The sequence below is a fragment of the Bactrocera tryoni genome, unplaced genomic scaffold, assembly GCF_016617805.1.
Source record: "Bactrocera tryoni isolate S06 unplaced genomic scaffold, CSIRO_BtryS06_freeze2 scaffold_186, whole genome shotgun sequence".
In the NCBI taxonomy this organism is placed as follows: domain Eukaryota; kingdom Metazoa; phylum Arthropoda; class Insecta; order Diptera; family Tephritidae; genus Bactrocera; species Bactrocera tryoni.
Window position 1 is genome coordinate 16184 of NW_024395907.1, and position 12612 is coordinate 28795.

The 12612-nt window shown below is 39.8% G+C and overlaps 1 pseudogene; it reads right to left on the bottom strand.

The window, feature by feature from the left end:
* Window positions 1–6738: 6738 nt before the first annotated feature.
* LOC120780137 lies at window positions 6739–10632 on the bottom strand (annotated as a pseudogene).
* Between the last annotated feature and the right edge of the window lie 1980 nt (window positions 10633–12612).

Sequence of the window (12612 nt, forward strand, 5' to 3'; positions counted from 1 at the left end):
ATTCGTATTTTCCGGTATGGGATATTTGTCATTGGCTGTTATGTTATTTAATTTCCTAAAATCTATGCCCAGTCTTTTCTTTTTTTGGCCGTTGTCGTCTATACCCTTCTTGTCCACTACCCGTACAGGGTTGTTATAGGGCGACTTGGAAGGTTGGATGATTCCGTTTCTTAATAATTCATTAATCTCTTTATTAATAAATTCACTTACCGCCATTGGGTAAGGATAGCTTTTACTATAAACGGGTTCGTCCGTCAATGTGCTTATAGTAGCTATTACATTTGTATTGTATATTAATTTGACGTTCGGGTCCGCAAAAACTTTCTCATTTTTACTTAATATTTCGTAAAACCTGGCCTTTACATATGAAGGCAGGTAATGCTCTATCTCCAATTGATTCACCTCCTCGAGACTTCTAAATTTTAACGGTTCTATGCCGTTGTTGTCTTTCGTTTTTTGTATCAATAATTCCACCTATTTGTTTAAGAAAATCGTATCCTATAATACCATCGAACGATTGAAGTTCGGGTAAAATATAGAAGTACGAGTACTTGTGGAACATGTTTATTAGACATTTTTGATCTATGATCAATTTACTGTTTACTGTCTTTCATATAAACGGTTTCCCAAGCTTTTTAATCCCTTTTAAAAATGTTACCTTCTTAATATAATTCTTGGCACTACCTGTGTCCAAGAGAAATCTAAGCAGCTTGCCATTTAAGCGCTTTTTTATTTATGGCAGCCGCGATTCTAATCTAAAAAATTGCATTCGTCTGTTTCGACGTGGTTAATGCTCTGCATTTTGTTGGGTACTTGCTGTGTACCATCGGCAGGTCTGTTTTTAACCTGTGTTGGGCTTTCCCCTAAACCGTTAAAAACATTTGATCTGCTTCTATTGTAGTTATTTACTGCCTTGCCGTTTTGGAAAGAAGTATTACCCGGTGTTCTCCTTACAAAACGGGAAGTGCTTGGGTCAACCTCCATTGGCACAGGGGTTTGATTTTTATTATTTCCCTGATTCGTTGTATTAGATGCACTTTGGTAGGACGGAGAGTAATTGTATCTTTGTATCTTGTTTTGGGAGTTTTCGAAAGCGTTTGCGAAAGCATATCGGGCATTATTTGACACAAGTTCTTGGGCTAATGCCAGCGCACTAGGCAGGTTACTTAGTTTTGAAGAAAACAAGATATTACACAATGGTTTATTCAACCCAGATATAAAAACACGAAGCGCGTCACTACGGTATTTGTCGTTAAGTGATGTAATTAGTTCGGAATTTCCCTCGTGAGACATAATTATTTTGTTTATAATAAGAGTTAATTTTTTCTCTACCTCCTCATAAAATTTGGTGACACTGGAGGGGCCTTGTCTTAAAGTCGATAACTCCTGTTCTATTAGATAAATTGGTCGCTTATCTGCGAACGCGAAGTCAAGTCTGGCTATTATAGCTTCAAAATTTAATGCCGCGTTAAAGGAGGCCAACGTGGCATCAGCACGACCTACAACTTTGTTTCTTACAATTGCAACGGCTTGATAATATTTAGAGCTACCTCTATAGGGCGCAAATAGTTTGTGTCCGGCAAATGCCGCTTGCCTCCACGAAACATAACGTGTCTCGTCCCCGTTAAATTCAGGTAATGTTTTGACAATGTCTAAAGGCTCTTCGCAAGTCACACCACTATCTACGGAAATTGTTACGTATTCTTTTACTTGATTTGGTATTTCTAACTTGCTCACTCTTTCCGTTATCTCATTTATGTTTGCTTGTACCAATTGCGTAACTTTATTTGCAAAGGCATCAAATAGTTCCCTAATTTGTGCTTCGTTCATTTTGAACTTATTTCACCTCTTTTTTATGATAAAGCGTTTAATAATAACTAACTATTCACTTTTGTTAACAAGCTTTTTAAAAAAGTTTTTTCACTGTTTTACTAACTATACTAATTATAATTCTTACACTAAGAGTTTCAGCATGGTGTCCTTTTTCCAGAATTCCATGTCCTTTTGTAGGTGGGATGGTGTACTTTTTTCCAGGATTCTGTGTCCTTTTGTAGGTGGGATGGTGTCCTTTTTTACTGCGTTGGGCGCCAGTTGAATTGGTCCTTTAGCACCAGTTGTGTTTTTAAGTTTGCTTATTCAAAATATACATTTGAAATAAAAAGAAACTTGTTGGTTTGGCTGTTAAAGACTAACTGGCTTTATTCAGAATATAATTTTATGGCTTAGCCTAAAATGGAACTAACATCTATGTGCTTAATTCTATGAATTACAGAAACTGGAACCGCAGCTGTTCATACGTTGTGGTCAGCAATAAAAGACTTTGTTTGTTTAGTCTGTTGGCAGCTAGCATCTGATTGCAAGCGATGCCAACTGGCGTGGGAGCATAATGACATTAAGGTTGATGGGCAAAACTGCTGATGTCGCATGTTCCTTAGCGTAGTGATGTGATGTTTAGAGTGACGTGGGAGTCATGTGTAAACATATACACCAACCTCTAACAAAACTATTTAATTCATCTCTTATGCAAGGCTTATTTCCATCCATATGGAAGAAGTCATTCATAATTCCTTCACATAAGAGTGGATTTAGGCTAGGTAAGGATAGGTTAGGTAATATGGCTGATCAGAGATCCCACGTAGACAAACAAATTAGTCCTTTGTGATGCCATTGAAAAGGAACTCCCGTGTTCGGACTTACAGATTGGCGAAGCGCTTTGTAGCCAATACATAGTTACACAGACGCTTAACTTCAACTCCCGCCAGTTCGGTGGGGTGTCCAAAGGTATGCACCCCCAAGTGTCTGAGTTTTGACCTCCCAAAAGCCGGACAGTCAAGCACGAAGTGCTGGCTTGTTTCTACCGCATATTCTTCCAAACAGCTCCTGCAGTCGGCATCCGGTAAGATACCCATTCTTACCGCATGTAAGCCAATAGGACAGTGGCCTGTTAAAAGACCCACTAACAATGAGAGGTTAGCCTTGCTGAGGGCTAAGAGATCATTACATCTCCTGCGATCTATCCTAGGCCAGAAGGCTTTTGCTACCGCACAAGTGCCGGTACTGGCCCAGCGTTGGACGAGCATCCGCGCGGCCCAGCTATCTAGTAGTAGACTACAAGAAGAAACACTAGCACCAATCCGTTCCCATTCTACCGATAATGATTCTAGGATCCATAGAAGAGGAGAGAGAAGCCCACCTTGTGGTGTTCCCCTACTCATCCTATGTCTCGCAAGCGCGCTGCCCCATTCCGTTTCGATCACTCTGTCGCACAGAAGACTGAAAATGAGGTACTTGAGGTTCGATTCAACCACAAGACCGTCAAGAGCAGTTACGACTGCTTTCAGTACTTTCAGCACTACCATCTCAAAACCATAGCCTATGGCTCCCTTTGTTTTGCTGAGAGGACCGCTGGATTCCGTGTTTAGCATTATCAGCGCTTGCCAATACGGTTCATCAGTTCTCTCCAGCCTTAAGTCTCTCCAGTCCTGCGTTGGAAGTGAGGGATTACAATATCTGAGGATTTTCTCAATCTCACTCGCAGTGGAAGGTTCGGCCGGCAGCCAAACGCGAGCCCTAGGACGAAGAGGAAGATCCTCTTTGGCCACGGCCTCCAGTCTCGCTCCCTTCAAAACCTCCTCCACCCTAGAGACTGCCTTCTTTTATAAGATGGCCGATCTCTCGTCAGCACAACTTGTGAGCTTGTGCAGCCCCTGGTGCCAACCGGCACTCACACATTTCGGGGGTGGCCCCGGGTTTTCCTTGACCACTCTCAGGAATACCGATGAGATAGCCGCCGTTACCCTCTTCCATTTATCATGGGAGATGGCACCGCCCTCCCTACTACAGACGAGCACCCCCAGTGCTATGGCCCCAGCGCCTTTAGCGATTTCGCTAAAGGTTCTCGGGTTTCCTGTTCACGGTTTCTTAACAAGGGAGGTTTCTCCCTCGTGCGACCTCTGCCGCTTGACCGCCAGTTCTGTCCTGCTGGTTTCCGGTCCTTCCCTATCGTCCTCGCTCAGCACTTTCTTGGCCCACTCAAGTGTGCTAGCATGCTGCTCAGAAACCCGACAAACATGCTTGTCACCGTAGCGTTCCACGATTTTGGCCGCCAATCGACGGTCTGACTTTAGCTTTCAAGCTAAAGCTGCTTTGCTTTTACCCCCTTCATAACTCTAGCTGAGGTTCCCCTGCTAGTGCTGGCGATTCCGCCCCGTACGAAGGATCCACCCTTCGCTACTTCTGTTACCGTCGGTTTAGCGCCGGTTACCCCCAGTCTGCTACCATTAGGAGACACCTACTGGAGTCTTTGTCGTATTGCTGCCATTTCTCGGCGACGGTTTCGTCGCCATAGGAGCAGCATCCCCGCATGGTTTGGATCTAGGTGCCGATTTCGACAGCCCCTCACCTCTCTTTGTCATTCTTCCGTAATTTTTGTTGTTTGTCAAGTTGCCCATGCAAAAACGGGTCCCCACTCAGAGCCGCTATCCGTCCCCCGGAAAGGCAGTCGCCTTTTATAGTCCCAAGGCTATAGCCTGTCAGCCATTTCTGATGAGTGTCACCTCATCGTACTGAGGTGTCAGAATGCCGCCACCATTAGCCCAGGGTTCTACCAAATCCAATAAAAAGTTTCTCAAAAACCAGTCCAAAGCCAAAGTTGTCCAGGGAGTTGTTAGGCCGTGAAGGCCGCAGGTCATTTAGCGTTACCCAGGATGCACCAGCTTGGAGGCGACCGGCTTAACATCATCTATTGAAAATAGCAAAGTTGTCTGCAATACCTAAACTTTTTGAAGTAATTATAACAGACGACATAACCTTCCTGATCTCTCCACTAATTTCTTGTTCTTAGCACAGTTTTCGTAAAGGGAAATCTACAATAACTAATTTGCTTAAATTTGTATAACATGTATCAACGGGCTTTAGGGAGAATAAGAATACTGATGTTATACTATATACACAGATTTTAGTTTTGATAAAGTAAACCATTCAATTCTTTTGAATAAACTTGATCTTCTTGGTTCTCAACCAATATTTCTAAAATGGGTTGCTTCTTATCTTAGTAATAGAATTCAACAAGTCATATTTAACGATACTTTTTCTGACATAATCAATGTTCCTTCAGGCGTTCCTCAAGGTAGCCATCTTGGTCCATTCTGTCCTTATTATTTATTAATGACATATCATCTGTTATTAAGTTTTCAAAAGTTTTATTATATGCTGATGATGTAAAACTTTTTAAAACGTATACTCAAACAGCGAAAGATGGCAGTTGCAAACAGACTTAAACAACCTAGTTTCTTGGTGTAATAGAAACGACATGCCATTGAACCTTAAAAAATGCAAAACGATGTGCTTTTCACGTAGAGCTGTAGACCCTACTTCATACGCAATACAAAACTTTAGGTTGGAGCAAGTATGCAGTTTTGTTGATCGAGGAGTAACTATGGACACCAAATTCAATTTTAATCTTCACGCACCTTCCACCGTTTTTAAAGCTAAAGGCGCTCTTAGTTTTGTTAAACGTTGGTCTAAAGAATTTAGAGATCCGCTTACCACAAACATTTTTTTACATCTCTGGTGAGGCCTACATTTGAGTATGCTTCTGTGGTTTGGAACCCTAGTTACCAAGTCAATTCGGATGAGTTAGAGTCCGTTCAAAACAATTTTTACTTTTTGCCTTATATCATTTGCATTGGGATTCCAGTTTAAATCTTCCCCCTTACACTAACCGTTTAAAACTTATAAATCTCCCGACACTCGCTAGTCGTAGGGAGATGCTTGGTATAATATTTCTTGTAAAACTCATTAATAGGTCATTCTGTAGCCCATCTATCTTATCTGATATTTATTTTTTACGTTCCCACTCGCTCTACCAGGCAGTTTAGACCCTTACTTTTAAAATTTTCTAGAACAAATTTTGAGTTAAACGAACCATTCCGCCGTATATGTCATGATTTCAATTCTCATTCCAGCACATTTGATGTAACAGAGCTCACTCTTTAAAATTAAACAAATTATTTTATCCACTCTTAACAAGTAACATTTAAAAATTATAAACTTTAATCTAATTCTTAATTTTGGCTGTTGAAATTTTTGTTTCTGTAGCTGAGCAGCTTAAGATCGCAACTCTTAAAACTCTCTTGCCTTTTATGATTCGGCTAATTCCGCTCGTTCGCGGATTGCACCCATCGCGTCGGTTGGGCGGGAGGAGGGTAATCGTTGGGTATTATTATCGTTTGAAATTATTATAATACAAGAACCAAAAACTTTTTGGCTTAAGAAAAAAAGGACTTCCTGTGTGATTCTAGATGGAGTTCAGTTGCTAAGTCCAAGCGGAGTAGTCATCCTTTAGGTGCTCTTGAAGCGAATTTTAACAGACTCTGCGGCCACACTATCGATACCTCCTCGAGAGTATCATACCGTTGGGACCACAGAAGCTTACATTGTTTCCCTGGTGCCCTACTCTACGCGTTTTCTGCAGTATTGTTCATCTGTCATGCGTATTGAAAAGCTGTATTTAGTGCATTCGTAAATACAGTCACGAACTTTAAGCTTTTCATGTGAGTTGTCCACGTAAGGTCGAAGTTCTTGTCTAATAGTATCTGCTTCCATAATGACATTCCCTCTTGGCACCGATGGAATACCTCTGCGGTCTACCACCTCCAGCTTCGCTCCTTCTCACAGGTTTGGAAGCGTTCTGACCGCTTCCATTACCCATGTTAGTATCAGGACATCATTGCATTTCTAGATTTTGACTCCGCTAAGCCATTCTGCTCCATCAAGGAACGGCATAGGTGCGCTCGGTATGGCGACCATTCTAGATCAGAGAGCTTCCAATAGCTTAATTTCCACTATTTTTCACCGCTGCTACATTTTTCCCAGTGGGCTATCGCGATATATGAGTGCGACGATAAAGTGCCGCTTCGGAATCCCATTGTCTGCTGCTGCTACCTTGTCCGTTGTCGGTCGATCGTTCGCGTGCTTGACGTCTAGCTTTCCGGCTACGTCTTCGCACTTACTCTTTTTCGATGGTGCCTTTGGTTCGCTCTCCGTTGAACGCTGCCTCTTTTCAGCTTTGTGCTCAACAATGCTATTAGCATATGCTGGATCCGAGGCATTACGATAATTACGAGTGGAAAAGTGTGCCTGGTCGTTCTTCACTTCCTCTTAAGTCTTTCACCTTTCTCCCTTCAGGCTGGACTTGCCTTCGAGGTGATTACATATTCCGACCGCCGCCAGGTACCTCGCTTTTGCCTTCAACACCTAGTTGCTTGGCTTCTTCCGGGGCTCCCCCTTGTTGCCAGAGTTGGAACCTTCGGTCGCCTACACAGGAGAGATAAGAAGTTCTTCTTACCTTTCCGCGTTTATGCTTACACCGCTTTCTTGGTCCGAGTCTTAATGGACTGCGACACACGTACGGTGCAAGGCTGGTTTGGCAGTCGTCCTATAACCACCGCAAATCCGCTTCCGTTGCAGGGAAGGTGTGGCCGCTGGCGACACAGCTCATACGATCGCCTTGCCCGCCGGTGGTAGCAGCCTCGTCTCTCACCGACGTTTGGACCTAAATTCCTGTCCGGTTCATTCCTTTTTTGTCCTCCATTTTAATGTTTTGATTAGGGGGTCTCTACCTCTAGCGTTTTATACCTACCTCTGACTGGAGCCAGCTTGAGAACATGACATTGTAAGCAGCGACACACATTGCCCAGTCGACACCCGCGCAGAGGATAGCGCTAAGAGGGATTTTTGCCCACTAATCTCCGCTATTATTAATGCATTTGGTTTATTGGTTGCCCAACATTTCGATATCAAGAGACAGTAATGCCTAAAAACTTTCTGAAAATTCATTCAAAGAGGAATTTTTGCCGACTAATCTTCGCTACTAGGAATGCATTTGATTTATTGGTTGTCTAACATTTCGATATCAAGAGACAGTAATGCCTGAAAACTTCGCGAAAATTCATGAAACTTTGTTGGAGACTGCAAAACACAGGGGTTTCTATTAGGGTGATATAATTCCTTTACAAACAACTAATTACAACACACTAATTGTTAAGGGAAAACATTTTTTTTATTTAATAAGAAGTACAGTCGATACAATTAAGTTCTGAATAAAAAATCTTCTTTGATGAAGGCCAAGAATATTGCCTTCAAATATCTCCACAAAAAGTATTTGTGTTGTTATGTTAAATCACAACTTCTTGGTGGGCATTTAATCATAAATTCTTGATATATTCGAACCTCTAAATTTTTGTCGCAATAATTTGGTCGTTGCACGCGCTATATGGCACATAGCCCCGGCTTGTTGGAACCAGATGTTGTCAAGATCAACTTATGTCATATAATATCTATCATTCATGTTGCAACAGAGTGTTATATAATTATATTAATGATCAATTTGATGAGATGAGTTCCATTGACTCCACGTTTGTGTACTTATTGAACCAGTCAAGGATTGTTTCTACCGAGGCTTAGCTATGTCTATAATATATTACATATCTACAAGTAGCCAGATGCATATATAATCCTTCTTTACTATGTAGCTCATCTACTTCACAGCTACCAAAAGTAGCGCTATGTTCCGTAACCCATCGTATTTCTTAACATATAATATTATTTCACTGTCTCAGAGGAACCCCTAAGAGACTTTAGTGCTTTCAAAACCGCTTGACCATCTGTATATATATATATATATTTCTTGTTGTAAGCACACTCTTTTCTTTCTTCTGTCGAAAAAATTTATCGACAAATAGTCGTTTATAAAGATTATCAAGATTTTCAGCGAATTATTTTCCGAAAATCTACAAATAGTCCACTACGCAATTTTAAATGACAAACAGCTATCTTTGGCGTAAAATGTGTCCCAGTGTGTACACGAACTTGCAGAGGACACAAAGTCAGAATTCCCTCTGGCAATACAAGTGTTAAAAACACAACGTATGTAGAAGATATCGCGTCTGGAAGTCCTTATCACAGGTAATAAATGCCCTCAGCTAACCACCCAAATATTTTACAAAATATACCCAACGACAATTTGTTGGATACTAATTTCTTTGTAATCGAAACGGAAGGTAAAACAAAAACATTAGGTATTCAATGGAATGCGATATCGGACCAGTTTCATACACGACTGAATCCATATCCGCATTATCCGCCATAACGAACAGACAGATTTTATCATCGGTGGTAAAACTTTTCGACACCGCAGGATGGCTTTCGTCAATTATGATGCAGGCGAAAATTCTGATTCAAGATTTATGGCTATGAAACCTATTCACTTAGAAAAATGGTCGTAGTTCGCCAATAATCTGAACGAGGTTTCGCATATACAAATTCCAAGGTAGGTAAACTATCCCCCTGAATACAAAATGGAACTACATGGCTTATGCGACGCCTCTGAAAAGGCATATTGTGCCACTATATACAATGTTGCAATACTAGTTTCAAAAGTGCAGACCGTCTTAGGCATGGCGAAATACAAATTATAGCTATGTTCCGATTCCGAAATAGTTCTAGCCTTGTTAGAAAAACCACCACACGTGTGGAAAACATATATTTCAAATTGAGCGTCGCAAATACTTGACCTAGTGAGATCAGCCACATGGCGACACGTAGCCAGTGCTAACAATCTTGACGATCTACCAACCCAACAACATAATTGCCCAGAAAGTCGAAAAATCGGTACCTGTCACACAATATTGGATGATAATGACACTCTTGAACAATTTTCAGCGTCCCACGAGTCGTCAGAGTAGTCGCCTATATGCTCAAGTTTATAGAGCGGCTTAAACTTAAAATTAAAGGAGCAACACACACCAATACTTACGAAAAGCAAATTTCGCTCTTATCGCAGCAACCCAAACGCTCTTCTTCAGCCGCGACATATCATTATTCAGAAAGTCGAAGCCGATTGATAAAAAGAGCACACTCTTAGTTATAAACCCATTTCTAGACAAGAAAGGTCTGCTTCGCGCCAATGGTCGGCTAGTTAACTCAAGCCTAACATACAACGAACGCCACTCCATAATAATACCTGAGAAGTCTTCATTTGCCACATTATTCCTGAATTACATCCACATATTGATTCTACACGCCTAACATCGTCTCATGTTCAATATGGTACGCCAAGAGTATTACATTCCCCGTTTGAAACTCCAAATAATGAAAGTCATTTTATGTACCTTTTCAAATAAAGGCGTCCGTGCTAAGGTCTCCCACTCTCATGAAAGGCTCTGTGACTGTCTTTGTATATTTCACGACAAAGGCAGTACACCTTGATCTATGTACTAATCTGACGATGGAGGTTTTTTCCCGACATTTGCTCACATGGTCGCTCGACGTGGCTTCCCATCGAAAATCATTGGTGATTATGGCAAAACATTAATCAGAGCTCAACCAGCCACAAAAATCAGTTTGTAGATTTCTTAAAACAAGTGTCCCCTGACATCATAGAAAAATACGCCCCCCAAGGTATCAATTCTCAATTTATACCCCCACGCACCATGTATGTGGCCTAATCATACCGAGCTGCACCGAACCACCAGGCAAGACATCGGTCAGTATCGGAAAACCGCGGCGCAATACGATGACCGCCAATAAGCCGGGATGCACGGTCCTGTCGACAGCTAGCCACATCATCATACCGTATCTGGTGAACAAAACTATAATACTCTGTAGCAACTGGTTTCAAGAGTATAAAAAGTGGAATCCCAAATATAGAATTAAAAATGAAATTGTAAAGGATAATTTTCTACTCTCGAAAGACCCAATGGCGGGAAATATCTAAATGCTATTTTTCGATCTATCATATCTAATTAAGTGTACGAATATGTGAGTATGTTTGTATGTAATTATATCCAAATTATGTTTTGAGCGAACGCGGAATGTTTTTTAAAAGATCACGAAAAACGTGAATCTAGTGAGTTTGGTTAAAATACTAAACTGAAATATTTTTATTTCACATTCTTGTATACAATTTCTTCCTTAAACCTAGTTATAAAGATTCATCTTATAACATGTTCAGACCGAGAATTTAAAAGCATTAGATTACATTTAATTACATTCACTAATCAGCCCGTTCTCACTGCTGTTGGAAAGAAGAAAAAGCAGCTGTTTTGAAATAAAAACATTTTTATATGGCGAAATCTTGATAAATTTATAGTAGAATAAACCACTCAACAGCCGAAATCGTGTGGTTAAGTGTCCGTCTGAACATGGTATTAAATTCTACGTCCCGTCTTCGAATATATAATATATTATGTAAGTTATTAATTTGTGTTGAACACCTTTCCTCTTTTTCTTTGATTATCAATAATAAAGTTACAAATGTCCACCAAACTGGATTTTTTTGGTTTCTTGTTTTATTGGAGTTAACTTGTTAAAGCTTTCCAATCTTTAATCAATATTTGTTGTTTCCATATATTCTGTTACAAAAAATTACCTAAATTTTCCTTCTTTTATTACTTTTATATATGTAAATTTTCGCAGTGTATTTTAATTTTTATACCCTGAACAGGGTATATTAAGTTTGTCGCGAAGTTTGTAACACCCAGAAGGAATCGTCGGAGACCCTATAAAGTATATATATAAATGATCAGTATGTCGAGCTGAGTCGATTTAGCCATGTCCATCTGTCTGTCCGTCTGTCTGTCTGTATATATACGAACTAGTCCCTCAGTTTTTAAGATATCGTTTTGAAATTTTGCAAACGTCATTTTCTCTTCAAGAAGCTGCTCATTTGTCGGAACGGCCGATATCGGACCACTATAACATATAGCTGCCATACAAACTGAACGATGGGAATCAAATGCTTGTATGGAAAACTTTCACATTTGACAAGATATATTCACGAAATTTGGTATATATTATTTTCTAAGGCAACAATGTAATCTCCGAAGAAATTGTTCAGATCGGTTAACTATAGCATATAGCTGCCATACAAACTGAACGATCGGAATCAAGTTCTTGTATGCACAACTTTCACATTTGACAAGATATATTAACGAAATTTGGTATATGTTATTTTCTAAGGCAACAATATAATCTCCGAAGAAATTGTTCAGATCGGTTAACTATAGCATATAGCTTCCATACAAACTGAACACATAGTTACTAACAGGCATCCACCTGTGAAGGGTATTTAGCTTCGGTGCAACCGAAGTTAACGTTTTTTCTTGTTTATATTATCAATTACTACATTATCTTCAAGAGTTATCAAATATACTCCGTGTATTGTAGGATTATTCACATTATGTTTTCTCGGTAACTATTATAACAACGCCTTTTTCGATATTTATTACGTTATTTGCTTCATTAATCTTTGTATAATTAGCATGTTTATTTGACATGTCTGATAAACAAGTATTATTTATTTTTATCATACAAAATGCATTATTTAACCCTTTGGACTATTGGACTATTGTTTCACTTTCGATAAGTAATTTTCCATCTTTTTGTGAAACGGTTATTGCTTTAAATAACTTACAAATACCTTGTATTTTTGGATATTTAATAAACACTATTTATTATTGGATTATTTGTGGTCAATTTTAAATTCTGAAACGTTAGTAATGATTCTAAATCATCAGTTTGATTTCTGCCATATATAAAATTAAGTGATTA